Here is a 15166-nt window from a genome sequence, read left to right on the forward strand (position 1 = left end):
CTGGATGATTTTCTAGTGGCAGCTACTGTAGGTGAGTTGGCATATAGGAATTGCATGTTTCCTAAGGGCACAGGGCCGAGGAATTTATGGAATTAGGAAAGATGTATCAAAGATGAAACCGGATAAACTTTAGCTAAGCGGGGCAGGGACGGAGAAAACCAAAGCTTAAAGCAGATTTTAGATGGCCTGCTGGTGTTCACGGAAAAGAGACAGGATTTAGGTGAATAGATGCCTTCTGTCACACACAAACTGTATCAGCTTCAGTAACGTCATCACAGTGAAACCCCACAAACAAGAATATACTAAGAAAACAAAGATCTGGGCCAGAAACCAAGAAAGCAGAGGAAAAAAGACACTGAAACTCAGCACACAGAACTAGCCCAAAATAAGAAAGAAAAAGAAACTGATCAATGTATGGAATTTAAACTCAGAAATTTAGCTAAGCCCTCCTGAAAAAAATCAATGAGGGATCACAAGAGGGAAATGAAATATTACAGGCAGCAACCATGACTTCAGATTAAAGTACAGCAGAAAGATATGACCTACGGAAAAGCTGAAGGAAAACAGTGTCTTGAGGAATATATCGGAACAATCTCACCCTCAAAACAGCAGCTCGTGTGCAAAAGTCTGTCCCAGAAATTCAACTCTCTAAACAAATGAGAAGTTGAGAGGCCACCTACCCCAAAAGCCATTTTTCAAAGACCCAATAAAAATCCACAAGCGGCAGGGGCAGCAAAGCCTACACCAACTCAGAAATACAGAATTCAGAGAAAATGGTAAATAAAGAGCCGTCTCCATCATCAGTTTCTCACCTTCGCCAAAAGGGCAGTTCTCTCTCCTATACTCAGAATGGGCACTGGTATCTTCTTCTTCCTTATACATATTTGGAGCATTGTATCAGGGACCTTTAAATCTCTACAATTCATAAATGCTCTTCCCATGTTACTGCAGGTCTGCATAGACAAACCTATCCATTTCCAGACTACTCATTTTCCACTGGGCTCAAGGTGTTTTGGAAAGAAATGAATCAAATATATAAACTAATTCTGAGAACTGAAAGGTTCTTAGATGATGGTCTCCTTACAAATGGTCTGACTGTGACTTGCCTATTGAGTACTGCCCAGTTCACACACTTTCCCTTCACTTGTTTCCATACTGCCTAAGTTTCTCTGTCTCCTGTGCACTCATGACATGTGTTTATATGCATAAGACTTTGAGCTATCATTTTTCCAGGTTGAGAAACTACCACTAAGAAATTAGTATCTAAAAACACCTACAGTGCAGTCTAAATACTCTTCTGTATTTTGGTGAGTACAATAACTTTTCAGGGCTGAAAGGAACCATTCTCAAGCTCTGGATGATAAAAAGATGATGATCGATACTACCATCCTTTCCTCATGTATCAAGTGTAATCAGCTTTTCTGTCACTTTAATAATAGGCCAAGTAAGACGACAGTGTTAAAAGCATGGAGCTACCAGTTCTTTACAGAAGTGTTTAAAAAATAGACCAGAGGGGGGACCTTCAAGATGGTGGAGGAGTTAAGACGTGGAGATCACCTTCCTCCCCACAAATACATCAGAAATACATCTACATGTGGAAGAACTCCTACAGAACACCTACTGAACGCTGGCAGAAGACCTCAGACCTCCCAAAAGGCAAGAAACTCGCCACGTGCCTGGGTAGGGCAAAAGAGAAAAGAAAAAACAGAGACAAAAGAATAGGGACGGGACCTGCACCACTGGGAGGGAGCTGTGAAGGAGGAAAGGGTTCCACACACTAGGAAGCCCCTTCACTGGTGGAGAGAGGGTGTGGGCCGGGGGGAAGCTTCGGAGCCACAGAGGAGAGAGCAGCAACAGGGGTGCAGAGGGCAAAGCGGAGAGATTCCCGCACAGAGGATCGGTGCCGACCGGCACTCACCAGCCTGAGATGCTTGTCTGCTCGCCCGCTGGGGTGAGTGGGGGCTGGGGGCTGAGGCTCGGGCTTTGGAGGTCGGATCCCAAGGAGAGGACTGGGGTGGGCTGCGTGAACACAGCCTCAATGGGGCTAGTGCGCCACCGCTAGCTGGGAAGGAGTCCGGGAAAACGTCTGGACCTGCCGAAGAGGCAAGAGACCATTGTTTCAGGATGTGCGAGGAGAGGGGATTCAGAGCACTGCCTAAACGAGCTCCAGAGACGGGCGCGAGCTGCGGCTATCAGCGTGGAAACTATAGAGACGGTCATGAGACGCTAAGGCTGCTGCTGCAGCCACCAAGAATTTGTATGGAAACACAAAAGACCCCCAATAGCCAAAGCAATCTTGAGAAAGAAAAACGGAGCTCGAGGAACCAGGCTCCCTGACTTGAGACTCTACTACAAAGCTACAGTAATCAAGAGAGTACAGATAAAGAAGATGTGGCACATATATACAATGGAATATTACTCAGCCATAAAAAAAAACGAAATTGAGCTATTTGTAATGAGGTGGATAGACCTAGAGTCTGTCATACAGACTGAAGTAAGTCAGAGAGAAAAAGACAAATACCGTATGCTAACACATATATATGGAATTTAAGGGAAAAAATGTCATGAAGAACCTAGGGGTAAGACAAGAATAAAGACACAGACCTACTGGAGAACGGACTTGAGGATATGGAGAGGGGGAAGGGTGAGCTATGACAGGGCGAGAGAGAGGCATGGACATATATACACTAACAAACGTAAGGTAGATAGCTAGTGGGAAGCAGCCGCATGGCACAGGGATATCGGCTCGGTGCTTTGTGACCGCCTGGAGGGGTGGGATAGGGAGGGAGGGAGGGAGACGCAAGAGGGAAGAGATATGGGAACATATGTATATGTATAACTGATTCACTTTGTTATAAAGCAGAAACTAACACACCATTGTAAAGCAATTATACCCCAATAAAGATGTTAAAAAAAATTAAATAAATAAATAAATAAAAATAAAACATATACTGGTTTTCCATTAAAAAAAAAAAGAGAGTACAGTACTGGCACAAAAACAGACATATAGATCAATGGAACAGGATAGAAACCCCAGGGATAAACCCATGTACATATGGTCACCTTATCTTTGATAAAGGAGGCAAGCATATACAATGGAGAAAAGACAGCCTCTTCAATAAGTGGTGCTGGAAAAACTGGACAGCTACGTGTAAAAGAATGAAATTAGAACACTCCCTAACACCATACACAAAAATAAACTCAAAATGGATTAAAGACCTAAATGTAAGGCCAGACACTATAAAACTCTTAGAGGAAAACATAGCCAGAACACTCTATGACATACATCACAGCAAGATCCTTTTTGCCCCACCTCCTAGAGAAACGGAAATGAAAACAAAAATAAACAAATGGAACCTAATGTAACTTAAGAGCTTTTGCACAGCAAAGGAAACCATAAACAAGACGAAAAGACAACCCTCAGAATGGGAGAAAATATTTGCAAATGAAGCAACTGACAAAGGATTAATCTCCAAAATATGCAAGCAGCTCATGCAGCTCAATATCAAAAACACAAATAACCCAATCCAAAAATGGGCAGAAGACCTAAATAGACATTTCTCCAGATAAGATATACAGATTGCCAACAAACACATGAAAGGATGCCCACATCACTAATCGTTAGAGAAATGCAAATCAAAACTACAGTAGGTATCACCTCACGCTGGTGAGAACGGCCATCATCAAAAAATCTACAAACAATAAATGTTGGAGAGGGTGTGGAGAAAAGAGAACCCTCTTGCAGTGTTGGTGGGAATGTAAATTGATACAGCCACTATGAAGAACAGTATGGAGGTTCCTCAAAAAACTAAAAATACAGCTACCATATGACTCAGCAATCCCACTACTGGGCATACACCCTGAGAAAACCATAATTCAAAAAGAGCCATGTACCACGATGTTCACTGCAGCACTATTTACAACAACCCGGGTATGGGAGCCACCTAAGTGTCCATCGACAGATGAATGGATAAAGAAGATGTGGCACATATATACAATGGAATATTCCTCAGCCAAAAAAAGAAATGAAACTGAGTTATTTGTAGTGAGGTGGATGGACCTAGAGTCTGTCATACAGAGTGAAGTCAGTCAGAAAGAGAAAAACAAATAGCGTATGCTAACACACGTATATGGAATCTAAAATTTAAAAAATGGTTCTGATGAACCTAGGGGCAGGACAGGAATAAAGACACAGACGTAGAGAATGGACTTGAGGACATGGGGAGGGGGAAGGGTAAGCTGGGACAAAGTGAGAGAGTGGCATGGACATATATACACTACCAAATATAAAATAGATAGCTCGTGGGAAGCAGCCGCATATAGCACAGGGAGATCAGCTGGGTGCTTTGTGACCACATAGAGGGGTGGGATAGGGAGGGTGGGAGGGAGGGAGACACAAGAGGGAGGAGATATGGCAATATATGTATATGTATAGCTGATTCACTTTGTTATACAGCAGAAACTAACACACCGTTGTAAAGCAATTACACTCCAATAAAGATGTTACAAAAAAAATTGGCTGCAAAACACCACCTACAGTATGATCCCATTTTTGTAGAAAAATAATAATACTTATCCATGTTTAAGACAAATGACTGGAAAGTGAGAAAGTGAACTCTCAACCATGGTTATCTGTAGAAGGTGGGATGAAGATTATTTTCATCTCACGTTCCTGTCTTCATTTTATAAATTTTAAATATGTACATTAAGAAAGAAAATACCTGTGTTGGTGGTAAAAAAAAAAATTAAAGAAATTCAATATACAGCAGCAACTAACACAACACTGTAAAGCAATTGTACTCCAATAAAGATGCTAAATAAATAAATAAAAATAAAAAATAGGCCATAGATGGCATACATATCTAAATGAAGCGTTTACAGCAGTTGTTGCATCTCAAACGGAGATTGCCTTCAAGGATACTAAAATTTAAAGTCTCATCTACAGTGATATCTTTGCCCACGAGAAATCATCTTTAGCCATTACTTTGATTAGTTGAATCAAACCACAAGGCAGAAGGTGGGAGGACACATGAAAGTTTAAAAAATCAAGTGACAACAGCGCTAGACATTTCTTTTGAATGCCTATATTCTGAAGCTAAAACGTGTAGGAAAAAGTGGTATTTACAGTAAGTCACAGTTTTGCCTCCTGATACATGCATCACCTTCTATATTTGCTGGCTACATCTCAGACCATAGAAGTAAAACTCCCGGATCTGTGATACCCCTTAGGTTACTTTCCAGCCGGGGAGATGCTGAAGCACAGGGAGTAATGGGAAGGGGGAAGGGGGCAGGAGACACCCCCTGAACACACAATGCCCGTGACACCTTTCACACCAGAAGCCCTTGTCCTTCTGTCTGCTTTATCCTCATCCTCAGGAGCAGCTCTACACAGTGCTGCTGTTAACAGCCTTCTGGGCTGGGCTGTAGGCCCCTGAAGGTAAGAGACCATTTCTTATTTGTCATTCCCCCTTCTCCTGATTCCCTTTCTGAGAATTTATCCTCTGTAATTCTTCTCCCTCTAGAAAGACAGACAAAAAGTGGCCAAAGAACCCCATCTTAAATCCTTTTAGCGCTCTCATGATTTTTTGAGCAGCTTTCAGCACCAGTTTTTCTATAGTTGCAAAATCACATGTGTCACTTCTGGATAAATATGGTGAGCAGGAAATGGGGGGATGGTGGTAGGTTGGGAGAAGTACTATTTTGATGAGTAAACCTCATGGAATTATTTTATTCTTTAAATGTCGTACTGGTATAAGTTTGATACAAGTGTCTAAAAAACACAAACTTCTATTTCATGACTGGTTTGTGCACCCAGTTTCTGCACGGACGGATTGCAGGAAATGCATGTCAGCCCCATAGTTGGACAGTCAGTGACCAATGGACAGTCTTTTCTGGATCACTTTTGACTCATTAGAACTCCATGAAAAATATGAATTCCCACAAATGCCTACATATGATGAGTAGAGTTTATCATGAAATGAGACAGTACGGTCATTGTAGTGTTAAGAGAACCTCTCATTTTAATGAAATTATCACATATTTCTTGATTCTGCTGAGAAATTACAAAACAAAATAACAGGAAGGGAGGAAAAAAGCTTTCAGGATAAGGATAATATCTATGTCATTAAGATGCACCAAGTTACCTTCCATTCTGGGTATGAATCCAGCCAAACCACCGACAAGCAACATTTGGAAATTAGGCAAAATTGATTCCCAGATGCAAGCAAAAGTTCAAGGTGAGGGGGCGGGGCGAGGAGCAGACTCCGATGGAAAAGAAGTCTAGAATACCAATAAACCTCAGCTTTGTGAAAGCATATTTTTATGGAATTTCATAAACATCCCCCTGTGGTCCCTTGACATTTCCAACCTAACTACATGCACACATGGAGAAAATAGGTTTATAGGATAGCCAAAAATGAGAGATGCTCAAATAGGTAGCTGGAAGGTGTTTTTTGCTTAAATGAGGAATCAAAATTCCCACTGGGTTCAAGTACCCAAATGACCTACACACTTACACTAACTACATGTGTGGGAGTGACTGCTTTGGTCAAAAGTGCAAGGGAACAGATGGGTTTTGGGGTCTCCTGATGGCTGGGTGCCAGCCATGGCTTTAACTGATAAGGAGCAGTTTCTTTGCATAGATATTTAAATTAAACAAGTGCCTCTCACAGCCAAGGCTTCTAACTGTTTCTAATTAACACTCATGCAAGCTGTGAAAACCTTTACCTGCAGCCATTTTGCTTATTTTGTGAATCAAAATGATATATTATTATTATTATTATTATTATTATTATTATTTTGCGGTATGCGGGCCTCTCACTGTTGTGGCCTCTCCCGTTGCAGAGCACAGGTTCCGGAGGCGCAGGCTCAGTGGCCATGGCTCACGGGCCTAGCCGCTCCGCGGCACGTGGGATCCTCCCGGACCAGGGCACGAAGCCGTGTCCCCTGCATCGGCAGGCGGACTCCCAACCACTGTGCCACCAGGGAAGCCCAAAATGATATATTATTAAAAATGCTTCTCTTCTGTGACTCTCATATGTCCTCACCTCGACAAGCGTCCTGAGAGAGGCAGGCCTTTATCAGTTCAGGCGGGAACAGTAAAACTGGATCTGTTGAGAAGAGACCAAATTTAGAAAAGTTACTCCCTGACCAGCAAGCTACTCATGTACCCTTGTGCACTATGAACGATCATTCTTCTCTCTTTACTCTCCTGCCAGCATGTTTCTAGCTGGCATCTCTTGCCCTGCTTCCTCTAGGGAAATCTGTCCCTAGACCTTAAACGCTGCATCATCAGCTAGAGAAAGACCCAAGCAAGGAGAGCAGAACCTCCACTCTTGACTCTGGAAGAAGAACTCTAGCAGAAGCTCACAGGTCTGCTCTTTGGGCATCTAGCAGTTACGAGGCTCTCCTGAGGCCCTCGTGGCTATCTAGAGTCTTAATGCAGTATTCTACTAGAGTTACCTGCAGATTCTGCCTGATCCAGCCACAGTGCGGCAATCTCATCAGCTCCTTCTAGACTTTGGACAGAACTTCTTAAAGTGTGTGTCTACACACAGACAGACAGCAATGTCTCTTGTCCCTTTTGACATCTCACCTAGACCTAAGGTCCTTCACTAGGAGGCAGTTCACTCCTAGAATCAATTCCAGACACTTGGAATGCAAATATGAACAGGACAGAGAAAGCCTCTCTCTCACTTGTGTTTTTATTCTCATGGGCCAGACCTATAATTAGTCTCCATCAAGATATACAAATGACCTGCAATTCTTCCATGATCTTCTCACCATTCCTACAAATGTTATTATTGAAGTCAGACAGGCAATAAATCCTGCATCAACCATGCAACTTTTTAAATGCCACGTGGGATCTTTTGTTGCGCAGCACGGGCTCCTCTCTAGTTGTGGCTGGGCATAGGCTCCAGGGTGCATAGGCTCTCTAGCTGTGGCACATGGGCTTGGTTGCCCCGCGGCATGTGGAATCTTAGTTCTCTGACCAGGGATGGAACCGGCATCCCTTGCATTGCAAGATGGATTCTTAACCTCTGGACCACCAGGGAAGTCCCCTACGCGGTTTTGGGTAAGGTTTAGTCTAAATACTGCTAGCCTCAGTTTTTCACTTAATGGGAAATAACAATGATCCTTGCCATCCAGAGCCTTAAAGCAATTTAACCAATTACAGGGAAAATTCAAAGGTCTTGAAATGTCAATGTGCTATGTAACAGCTAGACACTTTAGTTTCTAATCAAAAAGAAATGTGGATATTTGGACCTTGGGTGGGTAATCTTTAGAAGTTCTTTTGAGACTAAAGGTTAAAAGTCTCCTTGAGAACATCTTAGGATAGTGCATATTTATATTTAGCATTTTCCCCCATCTTTCGCATTGTCAATGTTTTTACCTAATCTTAAATGAACTAATCACAGATCAGAAGTGACTTGTTATAGGCAAGGAAATGGAGGAGAACTTTCTACGACTGCCAGTTAACAGGCACCCTCCAGCCAGCATAGCTTGACAAATCCTAGAATCCCACCGGGTGCTGAGCCATGTCAGCCTCGGTATAAGGTGTCCAAGTTAGCAGAGACAGAACCTGGGCTCAGAACAAGGAAAATTCTGAGTCCCTGGGCCACCTCTTGCTTCATAGCAAGATCACAGAGGTGTGGTTTCCAAAGAGAAGCCAGTGTAACCTATGAGGAATTTGCTGTACCTGAGAAAGGAAAGAAAATAATTAAAGGAAGGGGACAGGGAAGGTGCTAAACCAAGCAATACATGCATTCAGGAAACTGGGGAGTGGGGGGTTAATTCCTTGAGTATCTCCTGTGTCCTGGGTGCATTACAAAGATTATCACATTTAATTCTCACAACATTCCTGATAGCAAAGTATGATCCCTGTTTTGCAGATAAAGAAACTGAGACTCAAAAAGTTAGTTAGGAATTAAGGATAGACAGTTACTGGTGGAATCAGGTTGGAACTGTGATCTGACTGACTCCAAAGCAACCCAAGTGGCAAGTTATAAAGCACCAAGCATTAGAGCTACGTCATGCAGGCATTTACTCTACAGATGATTATAGTAAGTGCAACTCATAAGACTTACTGGTACATGGCTGCAGGGGGAGACCACATCCCAAAACGTAGGCCAGAGTGAGCAACAACTCCAAGTGTATAAACTACGGTTAGAAGATGCCCCACACTGAGATTTGGTATTCCCGTATTCTGAAAGCTTCAATCCCAAATTAATAGGAAATCTCATCATTCATCAGAAAGGAATCCTGACCCAGTTACCACACACCTTGCCAGAAAATTGACAGTTAGCAAAGGTGAAATCAAGTGCACACACAGGACCTGTACATGTTTTAAAGAAACATATCAGATAGCAATCTGGGTGAAACAGCACCAAATGGGGAATTCTTACCAATCAAGTCTTGTGGTTTGGACGCGTGTATTGGACAGAGACTACGACCAGGACAGGGACAAGAGACAGCATTTATTATACAGGAGCATTAAATGTAACCCAATCAACATTAGCACTTTTTGTCATGATCACCTCACCCAAACCCATTCATTCCACTGTGTAATGGAACAGGAAACAACAGGGGTCAGGGAGCCTTAAGCATGCAAATCTCAAACCTTGCCCCCAGCTTCCAATACCTGAATTCACTGAAAATTTTTAACAGTGGCACAAAGTGTTGAAATAATATGTTAGAAGCCAGCTGAGCTACCAGACTTGCCTTAGAGTGAAAATGAACTGAGTGTCTCTCAGACTCAGAGACTGGAGGCTTTCTGTGTATTAAATATGGTATGTGGTCCCAGCAATGTCTGCAGATCAGGAAAATGGCCAACAATGTATGGAGGGGTAAAGATTTGGAGGAGTATGACCTACATATTAATTTAATTCCTGGCCTATGCCTTCAGGACCCCTACCAAATAAATGCCACAGGGAGGGTAGGTAGGCTGGCCGATTGCCATTCCCTGCTTCCCACTTGGTCCATGAATCTCATCTCTCCCCTTTTCCATAGAGCTGAGCTCTAAAATTACATTCAGATCCACATTCTCATACCTGTTGAAACGAAGGAAGCTAAGCAGCACCCCGAACTCCTTTGACTCCCGAAGTTTGTCTTCTACAATCTAGTGCGTTCCACCCTTCTGCTGTCTGCTACTGGCTTTCCAAAAAGAATAAAAAGAAAGATCAAAACTTTGGTGTTAAAAAGGCGAAGTGAGGTTTCTTTGAAATCAGAACAGTTTGATTATGCCAATGTCTCTGTAACAGTGGCACGCACAGTGTACAGAGGAATACAAATAAGTATGGGGGAAAAGACTCTCCTGCTTAATTAAAGGAACTGGTTGTACAAACAGGGTCTCCACCATAGAGCTAGTCAGCAGTGCCGGAAGTGACCCTGCCACTGCTGGTAGTTCCCATTTCTAGAGACCCAGGGAAGGGGTTCAATCGTGTTTAATGAAACAGGAGACAGCAGAGTTGCCCTCTGCCCGACGGCCCTCACCTCACACTACAACACTACACAGACATGCACTTAATCATCTGGCTGGTTCTCACTACTGGTTCTGGTGCCTTCTTCTTCATGTTACAAGCCCACAGACTGATCATTACTGGACTTTTCCACAGCAGGACCTGAGAAAGGTGATGGTTGAACAAATCTGCCAGGAGACTTAATGAGGGTGGACAGCTTAGCACCACAGTGGGCAAGTTACTTAACTTGGAAACTTATTTAGCTGAGTGGCTGAGACAAACATCCTCTTTTTTCCTCCTTATCCAGAGGAACTTTTGGAAATGGCTGGGGGGGCCAGGGTCCCGAATCAGGCAGAGTGAAAGATAAGACAGGGACTGCACTCATCCTGTGGCTACCAGATCAGATGAGACTGCTGCTTCAGAGGTTTGATTGCCCCTTCAAAATGAACCATAGTTCATCCTGCTTTAATCCAACACCACAGGGAAAGTAGGAAATATTAGGCTAAAAGGCAATGTCCCTTAACTTCTATGAGACGGAGTCTCGAACAAATCTGTTTATTCTATTCAATACCATAGCTAGAGACTCAGGCAGGATTACGGGTAATAAACCTTTGAAATGGGAGGCTGAGCTGTTCACCAGATTCCACAACAACACTTCATGGGGTATTGGTGTAAGTAACCAGTAACACAGTAAGTTAGAAAATCACAGGCATCAAAAAGCAGCTAGTATCATTTAGGGTACTTTTAGGAATAACCCCAACCATTACATAACATTGCTACTGTCTGAAACTGACAATAGATCCTTCAAGGCAGTAACAATAAAAGAAATTTGACAGGTGCTAACATTGGCTTGTGTGGATGTGGCCTCTGGAAAATATCCGCCCCTGTAAGAATCCTATGAGCAAAGTGGACGCAAAAAAGATGCCTTCAAGCCTGACCCCTGGACCTACATACCACAGTTAAACATTTTTCAAGGGGCTTCCCTGGTGGCGCAGTGGTTGAGAGTCCGCCTGCCGATGCAGGGGACGCGGGCTCTTGCCTCGGTCTGAGGGGACGTGGGGTCTAGCCTGGTCTCAGGAGACGTGGGGTCTTGCCCCGGTCTGAGAGGATCCCACATGCCGCGGGGCAGCTGGGCCTGTGAGCCGTGGCCGCTGCGCCTGCGCGTCCGGAGCCTGTGCTCCTTGACGGGAACGGCCGCAAGAGTGAGAGCCCCGCGTACCGCAAAAAAAAGTTTTTTCAACGTTTAGGGCTTGAAACGGTAGTATTTGTGAGGCTAGTTAATGTCCCAATGCCTAAAACCTCGGTACCTCATCGTCACAAAGGCAGAGGCAGCTTTCGATCCTACCAACAGTCTGTCTTTCTAATTTCTAAACATAATACAGGAAGAGAATATTTGGAGATCACTAGTGTTCCACCAATAAAGTCACTGAGATACTGAACAGTATACATAATTCAAGTAGAAATCAAGAACAAGCCAGACAAATTCAATACCAGCACCATTTTACCTCAAAGCGAGAATCGGGGTTCCTCTCACTGAGTTCGGTCGTCAGGTTTCTGAGAGAAACAACGGTCTTCCTTTCATTTAATTCTCCCCCTGAATAGAAGTTAGATGTCTTCCCCCGAATAAGAAGTTAGATGTTCGTTATGGAGGCACGAAAGATGTTCGTCATGGAGGCACGAACGTAGACGGGCGACTGTTACCGATTTCAGAAGCCTGCCTGGACGGAATCTTCAACAGCACAAACCTCCTCCGCAGCACCTCACCAAAGGGGCGGGGTCAGCAGCGCGTGGGGGAGGAGCCTGAATTCCCGCGTTTTTCTGTCCTGACTAACCTGGTACCCAACCCTGCTGGCCTTCTTGCTTACAAATAGAAACTGAACAAATCACTTTCCCCCCTGTGGAATAACACCTGGGAAAGAGGACCTAGACCAGAGCACAATTTAGACAAATAAAGCTATGCCAAATACACAATTGCCGAGTAAACGGCACGCAATCTGACGAGAAAAGCACACACACACACACACACACACACTCACACACACTCAAAATTACTCTCTGAGGGGCCAACCAAGAATTAAATACACAGTGACAATAGTCGTGCAAAGATTTAAAATAAAAAGCCAAAATCAGTTCCCTGGAAGCCACAGCGCTCTCCTGTACCTGCTCAGCCAACAGCACCTTAACACCATATGCAAAGGTGTATATGACCAAGACCAATATTTAAACAAATAAAACATTACAGAGTCAATCATGTTGTAACATAAAGCACAACACTGTGCCCAAGTTCAGCTAAGTGATCCATATTGTCAAAAATCCAAAGCCCTCCAGACGAAGTATATTATTAATTACAATATTATTAATGTATATTACTACACGCTATATACTCCTCTATAAAAAGCACACTGTAACTAGCCAACTATCAATGACAAATAAGAATTAAACCAACCTTATGCAGGTGGGAGCAACGCCTTGTTAGTTCACCTCTGAGAGCACTGCTTCACCACCCACCCACCTGAGGACCCAAGATAGAAAGGGGCCCCGAGACCACGCAGAACCCTCCTTTTATAGCCAGTTGACGGCTCCGCCCATAAAGATCCTGATTGGTTGGGGCAAGAATGACTGACAGGGATAGTATCCACTCGCTCTTTCTCTGTAAGGGGAACACCTGCCTGCATCACAATCAAGGATTCCAGCGTGGAGTGTTTGTACAGAATGGTCAGAACCAAGAGCCTACATGGTAATAATGTTTCAGAATGGGCAGGAGCATACCACCATAACGGGAAACTGGAGGGGTGGAGGGAGTGGCTAAATGGACCGAACCAGACAAGTGCACTTGTGCAATCAGGGGGTGTGGTGGGGATGGTATGGTCCGCTATTTCAATTCTTTCTACCTGACTCTCCAGAGGCCTTCAAGGGGAGAGAACACAGAAGAATTAAAATCCTCACCCCTTGGAGGCCCAAATCATGTGATTAGGATTGGTTGACCATAGGATTGGTTGTCCAAAGTGCAGTTCCCAAGTCCCCTGCATCCATATCAGTTAGGGAGCTGCATTCTTTTGTTATTGAGATGAGATTCACATAACATAAAATTAACATTTCAAAGTGAATAATTCAGTGGCATTTAGTACATTTACAGTGTTGTGCAACCACCACTTCTATGTCATTCCAGAATATCTTCATCACCCCAAAAGGAAATCCAGAACCTGTTAAGCAGTTGATTCTCATTCCCCCTTTCCCCAGCCCCTGGCAACCATCAATCTGCCTTCCGTCTGTATGGATTGCCTATTCTAGACATTTCCTATAAATGGAGTCATGCAGTACGTGACCTTTGTGCCTGACACCTTTCATTTAGCTTACTGATTTTGAGGTTCATCCAATACATATTCATAATTACTTGTTTATACAGATATCTTCTAAATCTGATAGGATTAAAATAGAGTTACAAACAAAAAAGTACCTTTATACTTTCTTTAACATCTATCTATGTAGTTACTTTTACTGATACTTTTATTTCTTCATGTGGATTCAAGTGGAGAGATTATCTTTTAATTTTAGCATGAAGAGCTGCCAATAGTGTTTCTTGTAAGGGCAGCTTTGCTAGCAACAAAGTCTTTCTTTTTGTTTATCTGGGAATGTCTTAATTTATCCTCCTTTTTTCTTCTTTTTTTTTTATCGTAGTAAAACAAACATAACATACATTTACCACTTTAGCCACTTACAAGTATACAATTCAGTGTCATTAAGTATATTCATAATGTTGTGCAACCATCCCCACTATTGAGTTCCAAACTTTTTAAAAAAATCATCCCCAAAAGACACCCTGTACCTATTAAGCAGTCAATCTCCATCATATGCTATTGAAATTTAGTTGGTATTAATCAGAACTATATTGTTATAAGTTAAGAGGTCAATTGTAATCTCCAGGGCAACCACTAAGAAAATAATAACTAAAAAATAGGTTGTAAAAGAAATTAAAGGGATTTAAATGATATACTAGAAAATATCTACTTAATACAAAAGGTGGCAGTAATGGAGGACTAGAAGAACAAAAAGTCTGTAAGACATAGAAAGTAAATATTAAAATGACAAACATATATCCTAACTTACGAATATTTAAATTAATTGTGCATGGATTACTGTAAATGAAACACTGCGATGAAAAGGCAAAGATTAGCAGAAGGGCTTTTAAAAATGATCTGAGTATATATTACCTGTAGTACACACACTTTGCATTCAGACAGAAATAAGTTGAAAGTAAAACAAATGAAAAAGATATACCATGCAAACGGTAATCAAAGAGAGCTGGAATGGCTATTTTAATACAAGACAAAATAGACTTTAAGACAAAAATTGTTACTAGAGACAAGGAACATCTTCTAATGAGAAAAGGTGAAATCACTCCAGAAATTATAACATTTATAAACGTGTATACACCTAACAACAGAATCCCAAAATACCGGAAGCAACGAGTGACAAAATGGAAGGGGGAAATAAACGATTTAAAATTAACAGTTGGAGACTTTGATAATTTCGATAATGGACTGAATAACTAGACAGAAGATCAAAGATCAACAGGGGAGCAGGAGACTTGGTTGACATTATAAACCAATTAGACAGCAAACTATAGAACACTCCACCCCAAAATAGCAGAAATCATCTTATTCCGAAATCCACGTGGAACTAACTACAGGATAGACCATACACAGGCC

The 15166-nt window shown here is 42.5% G+C and overlaps 1 protein-coding gene across 1 annotated transcript in view; it reads right to left on the reverse strand.

Moving 5' to 3' along the window:
- USP26 (ubiquitin specific peptidase 26) overlaps nt 1–12948 on the reverse strand; it is a 115558-nt gene extending 102610 nt beyond the window's left edge. The window contains exons 1-3 of the mRNA XM_049704541.1: nt 12904–12948; nt 10050–10148; nt 7047–7109 (exon numbers count right to left, since the gene is read on the reverse strand). The gene's annotated coding sequence lies outside the window, so the exon portion shown is untranslated. The remainder of the gene's footprint in view (nt 1–7046; nt 7110–10049; nt 10149–12903) is intronic.
- Between the last annotated feature and the right edge of the window lie 2218 nt (nt 12949–15166).

This window comes from Orcinus orca, chromosome X (genome assembly GCF_937001465.1).
Source record: "Orcinus orca chromosome X, mOrcOrc1.1, whole genome shotgun sequence".
NCBI lineage: Eukaryota > Metazoa > Chordata > Mammalia > Artiodactyla > Delphinidae > Orcinus > Orcinus orca.